Below are 8,055 nucleotides of genomic sequence, written 5' to 3'. Positions count from 1 at the left end.
GAAAACGAGATTGGTGAGAAGCAGATGATGGACTGGAATGCAGATAGTACTGGATAATGTTCTGCAGAATCCATTGGCAAAGTTATTCGTTTTCCAATTGCTGAAGAAAGCAATACGGTGTGTTTGGTACTCAAATGTACACTGTATGCAACTTCCATTTTTTTGTCTGTTCTAGTTTTTTTACGGCAGTCAGAAGAATGCCCTATCTCAAGCACTTTTTGAGTACCGTACGTGCAGGGAAAGGTTCATTATGCAACAAACCTTTTTTAAATACCCCACTTTTTTTCACATCCAGAAATTACTTTTTTAAGTGTTTCTCCCTTGAATTGCCTTTACCAGCTACCCAGAGGAACATTCACATAAAAGAGCTTCGGCCTCAGGCAATGCAAGTTGGTACAAAAGATCTGGGGATGCATTCAGCGCCTGCGAAGCGCAGTCACCTACCGTAAAAAGGTTCCGACATATTATCTGAACACTCAGTCTATGTCATCTTTCCAAAAGGCACTGCCAAGCACTAACCTGACATGGAGGACAGCTGCCCTCACCCAGCAAGTCTATATAACTTTTTACGTAGAATAAAGTTCAGCTCCTTGGCTTTGAGGACACAACTGTGGCAAAACTGGAGCTCGTTGCACTACTTAAGGGACTGCATATTTCATTGATCACGTACGTGCCATGACCCTTGGTTGAGTTAACATGTTGGATGAAGAATGCATTGGTTGAGGCTTAAAAACTTCTTTCCAGCAGTTTATGCACGGTGCTTAATGACGTACACAGTGCTGACAGAAGCATTCAGTAGTTCACTGTTGAAGTGTGACAGTTCTTTACCACTCGTCTAGTACCATTTGCAAAAACGTGCTCTTCTGTCGTAAGCATCAGGTGCCCCTCAACTTTGTTTTTGTGCAATCATAGAACTGTGGACGCAAGAGTAAAGACATGGATTTGGCGCTATTACCAATGCCAGCGTTTAGGCACCCCTAAATACATACTATTGTTCGAGAGATAAACGCGCAAGAGTACAGAATACACCAAACCAACTAGCAGAAACTTAATATAAACATGAGAGCTGTAACACTGATCACTTTTTCATGTCCACAATGCTTAGAATGAAAAAAAAAAAAAAAGTAAAGCGAGCATTACATCTAGGCTCATAGGAAATGAGAAAGATGTTTGGGGGGCGCTTCTCTCTTGGCGGTGCAACATTTAAGCCAGCCAAACATACACCACCACTTACACGTGAGCGAGCAAGAGCAACTCACGTGGGTTCCTCAATGTTTGCCTGACCATAACGATGTGGAACTGCGTTGGATCACATTTTGTGCAACACTTGCTCTGCAACCTCCTTGCCTTGTTCTTTCCTGCAGAAAAGCTTGGAAGCGGGATAGTTGGTGTTTGATGATGATTTAGGGGATAAAATGGAGCAGCTGTTGTCTTCACAAAAATTTTGTATCTGTATAAAGCTTGCGCATACCACAGTAACGGACTACACCATAATTTGGAGTTTAATTGCACCACCTTAAGGTGTCCTTTCCTGATGGCACAATGAGGCGAGATAAAATAAAACATCTTTAGCCACGAGCTTATGATGTGTGAAGGCAGGTGCAATGATACAAGATGAACACTCACCACCTCGGCTATACAACCATTACAACTAGAGTTGTGTTTCGTAGAAAGTGAAAGAGAAAAAATAAAAAAACTGGGGGAGATGGCAGGGGACTTTTTTGCCGTGAACTGACTGGTGGATGAACAAAGTTATTCCTCCTGGGAATATTTAAGATAAGCAGAACAAAGTTTACAGAAGCAGTTAGTAAGGTAGTGTCAGTACAGTTTTCAAAGTGAAGCTTGAGGAGCTCCACAATTGCTTTTTCAACAAACAAGCTTCTCAGCACACAGTTTCCAGAACACAAGCAGCACATTCTAATGGCATCGACTACATTTCTGCTCCCACGCGGTGACATCAGAAATTGTATTTCCGTGCTGTACTGGTATCATCATCGTCACGAAACCTCTGCTGATAAGACATCGGTGAACCAACTTGTGCTAGTCCCATCTTGGTCTCAACAAACGGTCCCTTAGCTGCCAGCAGGGTAGCGACAAAACAGTTGTCGTGCCCAAGCCCCATCAGAGCTCTGCCGAACTTGTGCGTGCGATCTAGTTGACGTTGTTCCTCTTCCTTTCTGCGCCGCGCGTAAAGGGTCTCGGTGCATGAGATCTCCGACGGCGCCTCTTTGAGGCCCTCCCTCTTCAGCAAGCTGATCAGCTCTGCCGTGCCCAGAATGTGGCGACATGCCCTGCTTGCACCCTCGGAACAGTCACATGACGCATCAGCGATTTCACCGGTGGCAAGCTCGAATGCCAGGAACACCTTGTACGTCACGCCCGCCATCACTCGGCTCTGAAAGCAGCCTGCCTGCGCATAGACGATGCCGCGTCTGCAAAGGTAACAGGACGAACCCAAATTTCGCGACTGACTCGATGTATGGTAAGATGGCTGTGGCTATTTTGCTGGCAGCCGGCAGATTAGCATGGGAGAAAAGTTGCCGGCAGTTCCTTCCGATGTCACGTGAGCGCAGCCAGACAATGGCAAGGATTCATGGTAAACAGCGCAGGGAACGAGACAAGGAGCAGAAAGACACGGGACGAGCGCTCACTGTCAACTGAATGTTTATTAGGACAGAAAAACAGAAAATACACAGAGATGCACATGCATCGTAAGCGCATTGCGAAAAAGAAAAATGGAAAGAGGGCATGATCATGTTGTCTCCAAAAAATTGACCTCACAATCAAGCAGCACAAGTGACGGCGCACTTACGCATGCGTCAAGATGCTTACGAATTATAAAAGCTTCAGCAATTTCTCTTGTGCGAGAATCACTGTGCACAAAATGGACACTGGCGCGACCAAATTCCAGACTGCAGCCAACGTGGAGGAATGGGCCGGCAAATGTGTACAAGGCACTTCTTTTAACGAGGTTTTATGCTCGCGCAGGCAGCACCCCGTCTGCCCCACATACACTTTGCCGCACGACAGCGGAATGGAGTACCGTAAAAACCCGCGTATAATACGGACCCGCGTATAATACGAGGTGTAATTCGGGGACATCAAAATCAGAAAAAAAGTTTTCATCCGCATATAATGCGAGGTAAAGAGCACATGAAACATTTATTTGCACTGCAGTTACCGTTCAGTCTTTGTCAGTTTTCGCTGGCACCGTCTCCCGACGTCCGTTCTGTCATCGTCAGGTTCGCTGCCGCTGTCTGCTGAAGTCGCCTTGTCGGAAATGTCTTCCCACAGAAAGTGGTCCTCAGTGCTATCAAGGGCGTTCGAGATGCAGCCTTTCTTAAAAGAGCGACTAACGAGCTCCTCTGGAATGCTGGCCCACGCATCCGCGATCCAGCCACAAAGCACCGCTGGAGAAACCCGCGTCAGCCATTCGGTAGCTGTCACTTACGGGTATCCTGTCCTCATCCACTCTTGGTAGCAGGACCTGATGCAGTCTTTGAAAGGCTTGTTGATGGAAACATCTAGTGGTTGCAGCTGGGATGTCATTCCTCCTGGCATGACAATGAGTTCGGTGCGGGGTTCGCGCAACAACTTTTTCACGGAATCGGCCAGGTGGCAGCGAAATGCGTCCAACACGAGCACTGACGGGAATCCCCAACAGTGCTCCAGGCCGCCGACACCACACAGACTTTATCCAGTCAAGCACCAGTTGCTTTCTCCACCCACGAATGCTGCCTTCGGTAACGCCGAGCTGCCGTCCTGCAGCGCAATTTCTGATGGTCTTGGCACATAAAATAACTTTTCTTTTAATTGCAGCCGAATACCGTTTTAGTGCACCCGACATCGTGATAGACTTGCGGTGAACGTGCCGAGATCCTTAGCGTAGTCAAAACAATCAAAATGGCGCCGGCTGAGAGATGCAGCAGCCAGCTAACGCCACAGCAAGATGGCGCTCCCTCCGCCGAAACCGAAAGTGCAAATTTTCGGCTGTAAACTTTGGGATCCACATATAATACGAGGCACAAATTTTACAGAGTAAAATTAGGAAAAAAATCTCGTATTATACGCGGGTTATTACGGTACACCACATTGCTTTTACACGGAACAAACTGGTAGTGGTGTTTTACAGTACACACATTGCTCATGCACAAACACGACCCACTTGACTTGTTGTCAATTCTAGCACAAAGGTTTTGCAGCTTATTGCTCGCCCTCAGAGAAAATGATGGGAAGTGTAAGAGGCTGGTGGTCATACCGTACCTCCATGGCATCTCCCATCGCATTAAGAAGATTGGAAATAAATATAACGTTGTTGTCGTTTTCTTGGCCACGAATAAGCCGCAAAACCTTTGTGCTAGAATTGACAACAGGTCAGGAGGGTCGGGTTTGCGCATGAGCAATGTGTGTACTGTAAAACGCCACAACCAGTTTGTTCCGTGTAAAAGCAATGTGCTGTACTCCATTCCGCTGTCGTGCGGCAAAGTGTATGTGGGGCAGAAGGGGCGCTGCCTCAATGTTCGTTTGCGCGAGCATAAAAGGTCGTCAAAAGGAGTGCCTTGTACACATTTGTCGGCCCATTGCTTCACGTGTGGCTGCAGTCCGGAATTTGGCCGCACCACCGTCAATTTTGTGCACAGTGATTCTCGCACAAGAGAAATTGCTGAAGCTTTTGCAATCCGTAAGCATCTTGACGCATGCGCAAGTGCGCCGTCACTTGCGCTGCTTGATTGTGAGGTCAATTTTTTGGATACATGATAATGCCCATTTTCCACTTTCTTTCCATTTTTATTTTTCGCAATGTGCTTACGATGCGCGCGCATCTCTGTATTTTCTGTTTTTCTGTCCTAATAAGCATTCACTTGTCAATCAGCGCTTGTCCCGTGTCTTTCTGCTCCTTGTCTCGTTCCCTGCGCTGTTTACCATGATTCCAAACCAACTAGCCCAAATTTCCCTTTTGCTGCAATGGCAAGGAACTGCCGGCCACTTTTCTCTCGGGCTAATCTGCCGGCTGTCGGCGTATCTGCCGACAATATAGCCACTGCCTTGTAAGATAACCGCAAACAGGCACTAAAGCTTTTAAAGCTGGTTTCCACATCACAGTTAAGACAAAATGTGAGAAACGGACAAGCTGAGCAGCGTAGCTAGTTCATGGAGGAGCAAACATGCGCGCCTGAAGCGTGCGCCAAGTAAAACGAAGGAAAAAAAGTTTTCGTCACAAACAGCGTCTGCATTAAGGTTGCAGAAAAACAGCGAGTAGTTTTACGCCAGGAACAAAATGATTCAGAAGCCGAACGATCCGTACATACCCCAAGTCGCACACGTTCGATGATACGGGTGAAGAGAAGTACGCCTTTTTCTTTTGATACGACAGTGGAGTCTCTAACAAGCTTTCCAACCTCTCAAGCACGTCGTTAGACACTTGGGGCAGAACCTCCAAGTTATTCTTCCACATTTCATGGTCGGGAAACGGAAAGCGCTGTCCTTGAGCCATTACAAGCTGGCGAGAAGTAATGGCTAATGGCCTGCTTTACGGAATCGACGGAATCACTGTCCGTCCGAAATTCTCCGAATCATAAAGCCGGTCGTGGCTGGTCGTGGTCCGAATATGCGCGCCAAACGCACCTTGCACCCGCCATGCGCCGCCACCATCGCGCTTGCGAACAAGTGACCTCATTATTTACCTGTCCAGAGCAGTTCTCGACCAACTCTGTTCTGAGAGGTTAAAACGCTGGGAAATTCTATGAAAAAAAAAAAAAAACTAGGAGCCACTGTGCAGCAAACTGAGCCGTTCAAAATCACAAATCGAACTTTGAAGAGACCAAACATCTGGCTCCCTCCTATGGAGAGCCGGCGTCCCTAGAGTTTCATACACAGTACGTAAACTACCTAGAGTTTCTACTCTACCCAAACGTCGTACGTCTGACCTGTCACGGCAACTTCCATCAGGAAAACAGCCGCCGCGGCCGAGAATCGAACCCGCGCCCTTGGAATCAGCAGCGCAACGCCTTATCCGTCCGCAAAAGGGAGGGCAGTCATGGTCTGACAACCATGGGGACGAAGCGAAAAAAAAAAAAAAAACCCGGGCTCGAGCCCGAGCCCGCGGCGCGAGCGCGCAGGGGTTTGTATACCCAGAGCGGGCTGGCAGATCTGCGGCCTTTACGGATGATGCGAGCTAATCAACAGAGGGCAGTCCTGGTCTGGCAACCATGGTAGCCCCGCGGAAAAATGGCGGGAATATTTGCGGGTACGCCAGCCGAAATGCTACCAGACATGAGAACTCCAAGACGGAACAATATCTCGATCTAACTGGAAATTATAGATTTAGATGGAAATTGTGTTTCTAGCTGCCTTACGTCTGGAAGGGTGGAAAAACAATAAAGAGCTGCTTGGAAATATTCATCGATTTCAATTCTTCTAATGCACGTATACTATTTATTGCGTTTCGTCGCGAGCATATCAAGCCTTCAACACCGTAATCATGTCATAATTCTTTGGGTTGAGAGTCAGTTCATTATGATGATGATGGTTACGATAGAAATCCAAAGCACAAAAGCCGCCTTCGAATATTCTGGGCAACGTTGTCTGGGGCGCAATCTCGGTGACGTAACACAAACCTTCTGTATTTGCATGTGAATAAACAACGCACGCTGCGGATTTGCACCTTCTTGCACGCAGCCGTAACGAAAGCCAATTTGTGAAGTGAATGTATACGCCATACAGCCTAAAGAAAATACCCACACGATCTTTGTGAGCCTCCCAAACATCGCCAAACCTGCTAATAAGACGTTTTTGATGCTGCAGAAAAATTAATGCGTTGGGCACAGAAAAAAAAGACATTATCTGATAGAAGACAACAACCACGAAAGAAATAGAGCACAGCCGCTTTATTTCCTGCGGTGCGATGCGCGTGCATAGGAGTAGGGGCCCCATGCTTGGCACGAAGCATTAGACTGTTGAGTCTTCATAAGGGCATCTCAACAATACTTTAAGGAAGCCTACGCATTTTGAACACTTATCGAGGAGCTCTGAGCGCTGAACCTCGCGAATATGCTAGAAAGGACGATTTACACACGATATTCTGACCGATTCTCCGAAGAACGTTGTTCGCTCTCTCCTCGTGTGTGGCAATCTTGGGGGGGATACAGCTTGAAATTGTTCAGATATGTCAGAAGCTGGCAAAAAAAAAACTGAATTTCTAGATGTACGCTTTTTAATGCGCGAAAGCATCAAAGCGGGCGATTTCTATCACATACACCGCTTCCCCTCACAAGCGGAGTGTAGCAGACGACAGCGGTGCGAGCCCCTGAGCCGACGTCAGAGCCAGGAGGCGACACTCAAACGTCTCACCGCCAATAAGGGACTGGGCAGCTGGACGCGTGGCACCACCACTCGGCGCTACCCTCGTTAGTGGAATGAGCTGGTGCATTAAAATGGACAGCCTTCTGTTGTTTTTGCGGTGTTTGCTTCGGTGCTTTGAATGTTTCGGTGGTGTTGTGAGCGGATATGGGCGGTGAAACGAAGTCTAGACAGATGTGTTGGGTTCTTAGAAGCACTACGTAAACTGGTCGGACGTCCCTAAGGTTGGGTATCGGTTACAATGATATGAAAGCTTTTTGCAGCGATCTACGCTTGGCTATACCCGTTAAGAGTACGAATAAAAATATCATTATTAGTATTCATTTTTTTTAAATACACTAACGGCTACGTAAACTTATTGGACGCTTCTGAGGTTAGGCACGGCCGCTCGATGGAAACTAGGTCCGGCCTGCCCATTCACGCGCCGCCAATGGGCAGGCGCGTGACAGCGGAGTTGTCAGTTGCCGCCGCTACTTTCGGCGGGGGCGCCACACATCGGTGACGGCTCCCGCGGCCCTCGCTTCGGAGCGCCTACGGAATATCGACGATCATCGCCCCTTTAAATGTCGTTTACTCGCGTTCTAACACACGTATCTGGAAAATAATGACACCACAATTTACGGCAAAGATATATCTTCAATGCCTAAGAATTTCATCTGTTTGATGACGGTAATTCTTGTTCGCGGTTTAAAAAGA

The 8,055-nt window shown here is 47.5% G+C and overlaps 1 long non-coding RNA gene across 1 annotated transcript; it reads right to left on the bottom strand.

The window, feature by feature from the left end:
• Positions 1 to 834: 834 nt before the first annotated feature.
• LOC144163333 (uncharacterized) lies at positions 835 to 5,609 on the bottom strand. Its single transcript, XR_013320888.1, has 2 exons — positions 5,310 to 5,609; positions 835 to 2,432 (listed from the first exon to the last, which is right to left on the bottom strand). It is a non-coding gene; the product is annotated as an uncharacterized LOC144163333 (long non-coding RNA).
• Positions 5,610 to 8,055: the final 2,446 nt, after the last annotated feature.

The sequence above is a fragment of the Haemaphysalis longicornis genome, unplaced genomic scaffold (assembly GCF_048455015.1).
Source record: "Haemaphysalis longicornis isolate Haplotype H1 unplaced genomic scaffold, Haemaphysalis longicornis Haplotype H1 scaffold_12, whole genome shotgun sequence".
NCBI classification, from domain to species: domain Eukaryota; kingdom Metazoa; phylum Arthropoda; class Arachnida; order Ixodida; family Ixodidae; genus Haemaphysalis; species Haemaphysalis longicornis.
Note: the sequence above shows the minus strand (reverse complement) of the source record. Positions and strands in the feature narration are given on the sequence as shown.